Source organism: Anoplophora glabripennis, unplaced genomic scaffold (assembly GCF_000390285.2).
Source record: "Anoplophora glabripennis isolate ALB-LARVAE unplaced genomic scaffold, Agla_2.0 scaffold62, whole genome shotgun sequence".
NCBI classification, from domain to species: domain Eukaryota; kingdom Metazoa; phylum Arthropoda; class Insecta; order Coleoptera; family Cerambycidae; genus Anoplophora; species Anoplophora glabripennis.
Window position 1 is genome coordinate 732,216 of NW_019416420.1, and position 12,097 is coordinate 744,312.

The following is a 12,097-nucleotide window of genomic DNA, read 5'->3' on the forward strand; positions in this document are numbered from 1 at the left end:
AAACAACAAGGGCCCCAGGACAGAACCTTGTGGAACCCCTGAGGATTGAGCAAATTCCAATGACCTTTCTCCCATAATCTGGACAAACTGAGTTCTGTCAGATAAGTAAGAGGCCATGAGCTCCAACAATGAAGAACCCAACCCCGCGGAATCTAGTTTCGACAATAATAAACCGTGGTCAAGACGGTCGAAAGCCTTCGAAAAATCCGTGTACAAGACATCCACCTGACCTCCCCTATCAATCACCTCATGGATATACTGCGCCATACACGCCAAATTGGTAACCGTGGAACGCCCTTCAACAAAACCATGCTGCTCTGGTAGGATAATATTTCTAAGGTGAAATGACAAAATATTATGTAGGGCTGTTTCAAAAATTTTACCGAAATTACATAGTATTGCGATTGGTCTATAATTCTTTATGTCATTCCTGTTATCTTTTTTATATATGGGACAGATTTTCGAAGTTTTCCAACGATCGGGAAATGTATGAGTGGACAGTATTCGGTTGAATATTATAAGAAGATTATAAGTTATAATTGCCACAGGATTTCTAACTGGTCATGGATATCCAAACAAGTACCTCAACATAATTAGTCTGATTGCCAAAACGAGTTGCAAGTATGCGCATACAAAGACGAGGATTCTATAGACATCCTCTGTCACTGTGCTTACTTAATGGTGAAAAGACACATATTCCTGGAGGCAGCATTTCTGTCACTTTGGGACGTTAAAGAGAGTCCAACAAAGTTAGTGCTTGCCTTCGCACGGAACACATGGCTATTCTAAAAACTCTTATTGGCAGCATGCACGATTGGTCGTACGACTGTGGTTAATTACATTCCATAATAACAACTTGGATTTCAATATATTCAGATATATTTCTATTAATCCTTTGTTGTCAAAGTTCCAAAATAATTTCAGAGCTCTGATGCAGACTTACCTACTAAAGTCGAAACGACAGAGATATAATTGATGTAGGTTTCATATCCCATAAAAGCAAATGTAAAAAAGCAAACTAAATAAAGCAATAATAACTGTTTTTATGTCAAATTTATTATGAGTTGCTTATACAGACTTTGAGATGTTAAAAGAAATTTTACGTTGAACAAAATATTTCCTACATGAATACAGGATCGCAAGTAATTCCTTATTGAAATACAAACGAATTACCACATTATCTAGCATATCCTCTAAGATTATGCTAAAGCAAAACATCTAGTAAATCTCTGACAATTAAATTTTGTCTCGAATAAGTAAAAATTAATCGGAAAAAAATTCGATTTCTGTCGAGTGTTCAATATTGATAACCTTTATCCCTTTAAATTATATACACAGAATCAACAAATCCACAGAATACTATATATTCTATATCTTTTGGAATAGTTTGAAGTACGTTTTATGACGATTGACGACTTAGCTGAAATGCAATTTACGTTTTCTGAAGTAAAACTGACTATTCTTAAATATATGAAACTGACGCATTCTGAAACAAATGTGATTAATCTGAAACTCTAATTGAATTTTTTATAAAATAAAACGAACTAAACTGAAATATAACTGGCCTTTTTTTCAAAAAACATAGATATGGAAAATGTGTATGTAGCAAAGTATATTGTTGATTGATTATATTCTATTACGTTAAATGTTACTGTTGTATGTTAAAATAATCATTTCACATGAACTGAACCTTTGCACTCGAAATTAAAGACAATACAGTATTTTCTATCCACGAAATGAAATAGAGAATAGGTAAAATAGAAAATAAACATGTACTTATATGAAATGCAAGATGTAAGAAATCGTAAGATCTGATACAACTGGAGCGTGATAATTGGAAATACGCTCCCGGGATCCAACCATTGGCGGGCCTCGTCAAGAATTTACAGAAGACGTCACAAATACCACACAATAAAATGTATTAGATCCAATTCCCTAGCCATGGAATTTTACCCCTTTCGAATGAGTTTAGCAGCTGTCAATAACACCGACATATTTGCCCAAAAATAATACGGCTTAAATCGATATTTTATCGCAAAGAGCAGACGGACAATCAGACAAACCATGCGTTAGAATTATATACCCTGCCATTTTCGGGTCATGCCCGAGGATATATTGAAATTCTATTTTGACGGGAACATACAGACATATGATGGAAGTACGTACAGTAACGGTCTTGCGAGGGAGTGAGTATTGTTTGAATTCATTAATCTTAGTTAAAAATTAGTTAAAAAGTTATTTTTTATAAATTATTGTTATTGTACACCGCAACAAGAAATATTAAAAAAGTCAGTCAATGAAAATAAGTTAAAAAAGTTTCAAAATTAAAATTTTTAAAATACTAATCTGTTCCTATTTACAAAAAATTGTAAATTCTGTTTAGGTTGGGAATAAATTAAACGGTGGATTATTTGGTTTAAAAAATAATTTTTTCTCATATGAAGTTATGCTCTACGGGTTTTCTTTTCCAAGCTACAGGGCGCTAAAAAGTTTCAAAAAATTTAGTTTTTCTCCAATAAATTTCGAACATTATAAGACAATGGAACGAAATTTTAGCCTTAGCTTAATTTGATAATCCCCTAGTTACAGGAAAAAAATTGACTTTGTAAGTTACTCAGTGGCGCGCGTACGGATTGTACCATAAGGTTTTTCGAAGAAAATTGTGGTACGCCACTGGTAAAAACATCTTTTTAATATTTGTTTATGATCTACTTTTTATTTTAAACAAAATTACCCTCTTGCGTTTTATTTCTAACTCTTGTAATTTTTCCGTAAATAAAACTTTTGTAAATACCATTTTATCCCACTGCTAACAGTGGAATATAAAAATAACAAAAGCATTATGAAGTACGCTTTGACTCAGCCACCGAACATGGTCAAATAGGAATTGAAAAAAGATTTTTGCATTGAAAATGATATTAAAAAACTAAATTTTTTGAAATTTTTTAACACCCTGTAGCTTGGAAAAGAAAACCCGTAGAGCATAATTTTATATGACAAATATATATTTTTTCAAATAAAAAATCCACTGTTCAATTTATTCCCAACCTTTATGTTACACCCTTGACTTTTTTTCTAATATGATTTAAATTTAACTATTATTGAGTCATTTTTTACTCGCATTGGTTTTAACTAAATATTGTGTATATTTTGATCCTAAATAAGCTATAAGAATAATAGCAAAATCGAGACATCAAATATTTTTACATGTATGGGTCTGCAAGCATTCAATACGTTGTCAGTTATTGTAAATGTTCAGTAGGGATTCATAGTTATTCAAGTAGTTTACTAGCCTCATTTTTTTAAAACTTATTTGACTTCACTTGGAATCAACATTTTTATAAAATTCACTACTTGACTTAATCTTTTACCATATTATAACTTGACTCACTATTATTTTACTTAACTTCCAGTAGTTGCCAAAATATTATTATTACCCAAACACAGTTTTGAATTAAGTCAGTCACTACGTATAAAGGCACTTATGATGTGGTATTTGTTGGAAAAAAATATGTTTTTATAAATTTAAGGACAACACTAGTATATTTCAGTTGAAAGGCAGTTTTCTAGAATTATTTCTTTATAGATGTTCGTAACACATAAATCAACAATGTCTTAGATTAGTAAAATTAAAAAATAATTTTTTACTCTTACAACATTTTTATATAAAATTTAATTTTGTAAATAATATATTTATATTATAATATAATTATATTTATATTGTATTTATTACACCAGCTGAGACTTCTTAATAATAAATAAAATTGAGAAAAAAATAACATGTTTTGAAGAACTCTTTTGAGTATTTAAATACTTGAAGTATAACTGCTCGACTTGATATTTGACCACTGTTACACTTGATTTCAAGTCAAGTCAAGTCGGCTCAATCAACACAGACAGTGGCAAATGTTAATATCAAAGTCATTGGAACTGATAATTAGGATTCATGAACAAAACTATAAATACCTCATTGGACGAAAAAATACTTTCTCGGTTTTGAATTCAATTATAAACCGTCAAAATTACCTAAGTTTGTCTTATGGAGTAAGAAACATTACAGACCAACACAAAATCATACAAACTATTCCTTGTCTTGAAAATTGCCTTTAAAATTACTTCTATTTAAAAGTAAAAGTTTTTATATATTTTTTTTATTAAAATATTTTTGTGTGATTTCTACAAGCGCATTCATTTTTTACAAAAATTTATATGTATAGTCTGGTTAGTTTTAAGCGTTAACTAAATGGTATTAAATTAGTGCTAGTAAAAGAACGATCATATTATCTGCTTGAAATGGAACATTTACTGTCCTATGACTTAGCAGCTTCTTAGATATCACCAACCCTTTACTTTAAAAATAGTGGCAAGATTAATTCCGAAAGCGTTTTTGGACCTACTTAATTACCAAAAAATCATTCTCCACTTTGATAGACAAAAAGCAGTAATTTGGTTTATGTGTAGTGCTGATACCTGCTGCTGGGGCAGTAGCTTGAAGCTGAAAACAAGCCGTGAGCCCAACAGAATTAGCTTCAAAAGTTACAATGCATTTAAATGTACAACTATCGCCATTTAACCGTAAAGGTCACTTTCGGAAATAGCCTGTTATTATATGTATGTAATTAATCAACACTGTTTACATTCATGTGTTGGAATGCAGCACTGAATATGGTGAAAGTAAATAATGTCTGCGATGCTCTGTGGCATAGGTCAAAGATAATGTGAATAACCGTGGGTATGGTATTTATTTATAAGAATATCCGGTTTTTGAAAAGTATTGAAGAAGATAAATAAGGTTCCATGGTGTAATGGTTAGCACTCTGGACTTTGAATCCAGCGATCCGAGTTCAAATCTCGGTGGAACCTACTCTTTTGAAAATAATGGACACTTTTTTAAATTGAAATTTTTTTAATTGCTGATGTAAATAATTACCGTAGAAAATGTTACGTGGTAAACGTTAAAGCAGTTTATATTATTTTAATGAATTAAAATATGTGTAAAAATGCTTGAGGTTGGCTGGCGTTTTATAGACAAGCACTTTTACTAATTGGAAGACAATGATAGAACAAGTAGATCCATCCAGGAAGTGACGAAGCGTAATGTAACTAGAACTAGAGCAACTTTTAATTTTTCGCATTAAAAGTTCACCGAGAACATGTAAACGTAAGAAAATCTACCTTTCCTGTTTTGTCCAGCAAATTTGTAAAGATATTCAATAAATGTGGTTAATGCATATGTTAATAGTTTCCTAAAAGCATTCTTCGGGGTGTGATTATGTTTATAGTACCGTACGCGATTTTCTGTATGTTCAACAAGCGTGCAAAATTCGGAAAAGTAAGATAAAGACTGGGCCAAAAAAAATCGATTATTTTTTTTTTGTGAAAGATATGTCGAGAATATTATTCAGAATGACGAAAAAAAATATCCTAAGAGTTTGAGCCATTAATATTAGTTTTAAGAGGTTTTTCATCGCTAGTTTCGATTTTTTGAATTGAATGCCCTACAAAAAAGGTCTGATTGAAAATTTTCGGCAGACGAGCCGTTTCCATGCAATCAAGCCTTGAAAATTGATGTTTTTTCGAATTGACTTTTTAACTTTGAAATTTTGTAAATAACGAACAAATTAATATTTGAAAAAGAACAATACAAATTGTCAAAGGAAATTTAATGCTCTACAAAAAGGTCTATTAACATTTTTGCATAAATTTACTAATTCAAAAGTTATTCACGATTGAAATTGAAGTAAAAATAAAATTTTTGTTTTTTTCGTTTTGGATCCAATTTTTTCACAAATTGATATTATACATCATCGACAATTATTATTCTATCAATATAATCGCCAAAAATATCCAAAATTCATAATATATTCAAATTTATCGCTCAATAGCTATGTCTTCTACAAGAACGTAGTTTTACTGTCTCAAAATAATTTTAAATATAGACCTTTTTTGTAGAGCATTAAATTTCCTTTGAAAATCTGTATTGTTCTTCAGATATTAATTTGTTCGTTATTTATAAAATTCCGAAGTTAAAAAGTCAAATCGAAAAAACATCAATTTCACGGAAACGGCTCGTCTGCCGAAAATTTTCAATCAGACCTTTTTTGTAGGGCATTCAAATTCCTTCAAAAATATACGTAGATAAATTTTTTAACCTCGATGGTTTTTTTCGTTTTTACCCAATTTTTTTCACTCAATGGAACAAATTGCTATTATACATCATCGACAATTATTATTCTATCAATATCCAAAATTCATAATATATTCAAATTCATTCTCGCTGAATAGCTATTTTTTCCTGGTCCAAAATAATTTAAAAAATAACAATCATGTAGTTTAGAATAAAGAATATATTATGAATTTTGTGATTATATTGATAGAATAATAATTGTCGATGATGTATAATATCAATTTGTTCCATTGAGTGAAAAAAAATTGGGTCCAAAACGAAAAAAACAAAAATTTTATTTTTACTTCAACTTCAGTCGTGAATAATTTTTAAGGAGTAAAATGTAAAAATGTTAAGAGACCTTTTTTGTAGAGCATTAAATTTCCTTTGAAAATCTGTATTGTTCTTTATCAGATATTAATTTGTTTGTTATTTACAAAATTCCAAAGTTAAAAAGTCGAAGTTCCTTATATTGAATGTATTGTTGGTTGTCTTATACCCTAAAGAAAACTTATATAACTTATACAGTGAAGGGACATTGGTTTTAACTTGCTTAGATTTCCTAAATTGCTGGACCAAAAATTGCGCTTATAAACACCCTCTTAATGTCATACTATGGTCCGAGTTATTCTTTTAACAATCTGCAAAAATCATAATGTAATGATGAATTTTATCGTAAATTAATAAAGTTGATAGAAACAATAATTCTCGAACGTTGACAAATATATCTGACACTAGAGATATCTTAATTTAAAGTTTGAGAGACGAAAGAAAAAAGAGTAATAATAACATCCCCTGTACATAACTTATACCCAACGTAATCAAATAACATTGTAGCCTTATTATTATGGGCACGAAGTGCCTGGCGTTTCATTAGCCACAAATTTAAATTTATGACACGGTGATTTAAACGTAAAAAGTTAGGACTAAAAATGTGTAATAACTTGATTTTACAAGCAGAAGGCTGGTATTGCTTATTAATTTTACTTCCTTTTCCGCAATCACATTCCGGGAGCTCGTTATGTGAGTAAATGAGGAAATTGATTTGTGTACTTCTTTTTTCTTTCCCCACGTTTCCTCTTAAGACTGGGAAATTAAACGTCTCTGGGGAAAACATGCACAAAATGGAAATAATGTTATGTCACATCTAAAGCTGTTCCGATTGTGCCTAAGTTTATAAGGTAAGTTATCAAGCTGATAATCTTTTAAAATTTTCTTTGAGGGGAGATACTAAAAAGTTTTATACAATGTACTTTATACTGGATATACAATATGCGTTCCAAAGTAAAGAGAATTTTTTAAAAAGAAGAATAACAAACAGTTTTTTTTTTCAAATCCGATTTATTTTATTCTCAATTGTTCCGACTCCATACAGCGAGTGTTTTACATCGTTGGCCGAGATGTTCTTCAGGATATCGATTCAACCCTTTTGGATGTCTTCTACGTTCCCAGAACGCTATCATTTCATCAGCAAATGCATCTTTCTGGAAAGGTAAAAGTCGTACAGTGCCAAATCAGGCGAATATGGGGAGTGGTTGTCACTTAAAATGTAACTTTTAGTCAAAATACACAATACAAGTGTCTATCGATGAGATGGCACATTATCATGCAATAAACGCCTTCCTTCTGCACGATTTTCTGACCGAATACAACGAATACAATGCGCCAAAAGCTTCAAAACACCAAGATACAATTGTGAATTAACGGTTTGGCCCGGTGGAACGAACTCTTTGTGGATAATGCCCTTGGAATCGTAAAAGCAAATCAAGAATGTGTTCACATTTGGCTTCTCCAAACAAGATTTTTTTGGTATTGGCTCGTTTGACACCTACCAATCGGCACTTTGGCGCTTGGTTTCTGGATCATATTGAAAATACCACCAATCACAATGATGTAAAGGAAGTTTTTGCCCTTTTTGGCCTCCTTGATGATGCCCTTCTAATGTTGAATTCTGAGCAATTTTCGGTAACCAATCAACTTGTGCGGAACAAACCTTGCACACACTTTTCGGTAGCAAAAATGCGATAAATAAAATAATAAGAAAGTTTTTGAGATGCTCGATTCCAATTCCATGAATTTCAATGAAGTTTTTGGCTGATCTTTAATGAATTAATGCATAGTTTTGATGGCATCTCCGGTGATCACGGATTTCGATTAGCGAAACTTTAGGATAGTATTTCAATTCATGGAATAAGTTACACCCTATTATGGACTTGCATCAACTTTTCTAATAGTTGCTCTATTTGTCATTGTTGATCTAAAACAGAAACCAAAATCAAAATTACACAGCGCCAAGAAAAAGGGGGGCAGGGCCAATGTATTCCACAGTATTTGGATCAGCTGAATCCGAATCTAAAGTCAGAATTCTCGGATCAGTTCGTGTTTCGACTCTATCAAAAAACCTCCTCTAGAAAGCGGTTTTCGAGATTTCAAACCGACTTGCATAGTCAGTGATTGGAACAAACATTGGAATTTATGATCTCATTGCACCATAACCCCAAAACCATAACTAAGAAAATTCAAGTTATACGATTTCACAACAAACAAAAGAATTGTGACAATTTGATCATCAGTCTCAGTAACACTAAGTTTAAATGCGGGGAAACTATGAAGTTTTTATAGTTTTGTTAGATGAATGTCTTAACTGGGAGTATCATTGAGAATTTTTATTAGGTATCTAAAATTTTTTGTTTGAATTATTTGTCGAAATATTAGACCTTTCTTCGATAAGGGACAATTTAAAACGTTAAATTATGCACAAATTGATTCGCGTTTATGTATGGTGTCTTGTTTCTTTTGAAAATTAATGCCTTGATGTAAAATAAACCGACAGAAATTCACTCGTTTAACCAAATCATTCGGTAACAATTCTTGCATTTTTTAGATATGATATGGGTGTAGTAGATTACGTCTGATCACTCGGTGCACCAGTTTGTCTAGATAGAATTCTAGTACAAACATGTGGGTAATCTTCAATTGTATTCAAAATAAGTTCTTCGTCTTGTGACCTGATTGCAATAGCACGATCTCGAGTGTTACTGAAAAACTTGCCTGTTTCTCGAGCCCGTCTTTGAACATTGGAAAATGTTTCTCAATAGGGGATTACACGATTTGGAAATCTTCTCCGATATTCTTCAACACTTCTTCTGTAGTTTCCTTCACAGAAACCTAACACTAATAACATGTCAATTTGTTCGCTAAATGAAAACTTCTTCGACATTTTTATAACACTCAGCAAACAATTACTAAAATTACACGACTTTTTTTCTTATCGTCGTTTGACATTTAAATTCTTAGCCAACTTTTGACTTTTCGATGATTTTAAATAACTTCAGCTGGAATATTAGTTATTCGCGTTTTTGTTGAAAACGATAAAGTTTTTTAAAAATTAAGAGTAAGAAAAGTTTTAGAATTAAATTCCCCATAAAATAAAGTAATGAAACATGAAACACACCACAGAAATGAGACAAAATAATTTTAATAATGGATAAAAAAATTCTGTCACATTTTAATGGTGCATCATCCCTTATCAGCCCTTTCAAATGCTTCAATTGAACTCTATTTACTGTCAATTAATGATCTTCCGTGTACCAAATTTGGTTTTTCTAAGTTCAAATATAACTGAGATATTGATTTTTTTCGACATTTGAAACACCACTTTCAAAGCCTATAACTTATCAAGGGTGTATCTTAGTACAAAGGGAAATTGTGTTAAATCACCATATTTCGGGTTCCCTACATGCCCCTGCTCTGTATCGATTCTTATGTGGAACACCCTGTATATTTTATTTTTTAATAATTATTTGTTTTTAAAAATAAAAGTAACTTTGTTTTAAGTAGTCTCTGTCATGTAAATACAAGACAAAACAATAAGTTGCTGCTTGATTAAAAATAATTGGTGATTTGATTAAATTCATAAGACATAAAATATTAATTAATTTACAGCAAATTATAGGATAGAATATGTCGGAAACAGTGATTAAAAATGACTTAAATAAATTGTTGTCCTAAATTTCAAAGCTTCGAAATTATATTGAGTTACTGACGACTACACTATAATATCAAATACACCTGATTATCGAAACCAAACATAATATCTTGGAGGTTATCATATTTATGCACACTAACTCCCCCTCTAGCTGGTATTACTATGCATATACTAACTCCTACTCAGTTGATCTAAAGAAGTTTCGGATCAATGTTTAATCAATTTACTGTTCCCATTTCATTCATCTACTTCCTTATAGTTTGATGCTTCTCTAAAGATATTCAACTTTTGCCAGAACTTTTATTGTTAAATTCGTAACATCTTTACCTTGCAGAGTACTGGTTTGTTTATTAAACAAATAATAAGAACGTTTTTTACATCAATGAATTGAAACTGTTGAACAGTTAAACATTCCCCTTAACAAACTTAAAACATATTAAAATATGGTTGAGGCGTTTTAAAAATAGGTTATTTTTAACTTTGACAAAATTCTTGCTTAAATAAAACATAATTATTTATAAAGGTAGATCTTTTTTATTCCAGGTGTTATGTAAATCTCTTTTTTCGGCACTGCCCTAGTTAGCATCCATATTCATACCATTTTTTTTAAACTGAATTTAAAATGACAAAGGACAATATCTGTCCCACCCGTGAGCAATCTACATTTTATAATTGACTTCACCTTTCATTATACTTCTCTCCTCAAATCAGATTAATCTCTTTTTAATTGGAAGTATTGGGCTAATGCAAAGTTAAGTCTCATTACGCTAATCGTATGAAAAAATCTAATTTTAGTAAAACCTATTACATTTAAAAAACAATTTCCCTTGGAACTTAATACGAGATCGAGGTAATATAACGAGAAGGAAAAAAAATAAAAGAGTCATTAGGTGGAAAGTTCAGGAAAATCCTAGCCCTCTAATTTACATTATAGAGGCACTACTACCACGTGGAAAAAGATACGTACTGATACAAGAAAACTATTCATTTTAATGCACAATTTCGACAACGCTGCTTTACGGTATCCAAATTCTTTTATACTTTTTTAATGATTTTTAGGGGATTTTGCCATTTTGCAAGTTACAGAAATTAGTTAATAAACCGCTACCCAACAAGGATATATACAGGGTGATTTACAACTTATCTAAGAAAATTTGGAAATAGATCATAAAAAATGTTAATATCGTAAAAAATGTTTGTAAAATCTTTAGAGTTTCCAAGAAAAAAATTATTGAAGTTGTAGTATTTTCAACCCTTACAACGCTGGGCTACTGTAGTCTGTAAGCGATTCCGAATACTGAAATCTGATTTTAGCATTAACGTTTTTGTGATAGTGTTTTCATCAGTTTTCCAAGTGTTAAAAATGGCTTACGTGTATGGATTACTATGAGTTGATGGATATCATTTTAATTTATGGCGAAGCAAGACAACATTTGTGTTATGGTGTGTTAGTTGTAGCAACTGGGTAAGACGAGGCCAAATGTGTTTACACGTCGGTGGACAAAATTTTGAACAGTTATAACATCAGGTATGTCAAATTATTTCATTAATTAAAACTACAGATTAATTTTATTAATTAAAACCACAAATTATTTTAATAATTAATAATAGCAATAGCGACAAAAGCAGTTGAATTTGCTGATATGCATATACGTGTTATAAAGAACGCAAGTAGGTATTTTAGGAACATCCTATATATTTTCGATTCAAAAGCGACTCGATTTCGTTTTCAAAATTAATGTTATCCGAGATATTTGCGTATTTGTGCCATATTTCAAAACTTTGAATATCCTGAAATTTTGGATTACTTATATTTGGCCCAATTATCATATTTTGTCCTCAAAATTTGTGCTCGTTTAAATACATTCCGTACTCCATTGTCATGTGGCAAAATACCCAAGAAAAAATTTTTATTGAGTATTTATCACCATTTATTTTGTATA

At 30.9% G+C, this 12,097-nt stretch overlaps 1 protein-coding gene and 1 non-coding gene across 2 annotated transcripts in view; one reads left to right on the forward strand and one right to left on the reverse strand.

Annotated features, from left to right (window-relative positions):
• LOC108918015 (CUGBP Elav-like family member 4) overlaps nucleotides 1-12,097 on the reverse strand; it is a 204,565-nt gene that overhangs the window by 42,549 nt on the left and 149,919 nt on the right. The gene's annotated exons all lie outside the window — the stretch shown is intronic.
• On the forward strand, nucleotides 4,792-4,863 carry Trnaq-uug. The gene has a single exon. It is a non-coding gene; the product is annotated as a tRNA-Gln (tRNA).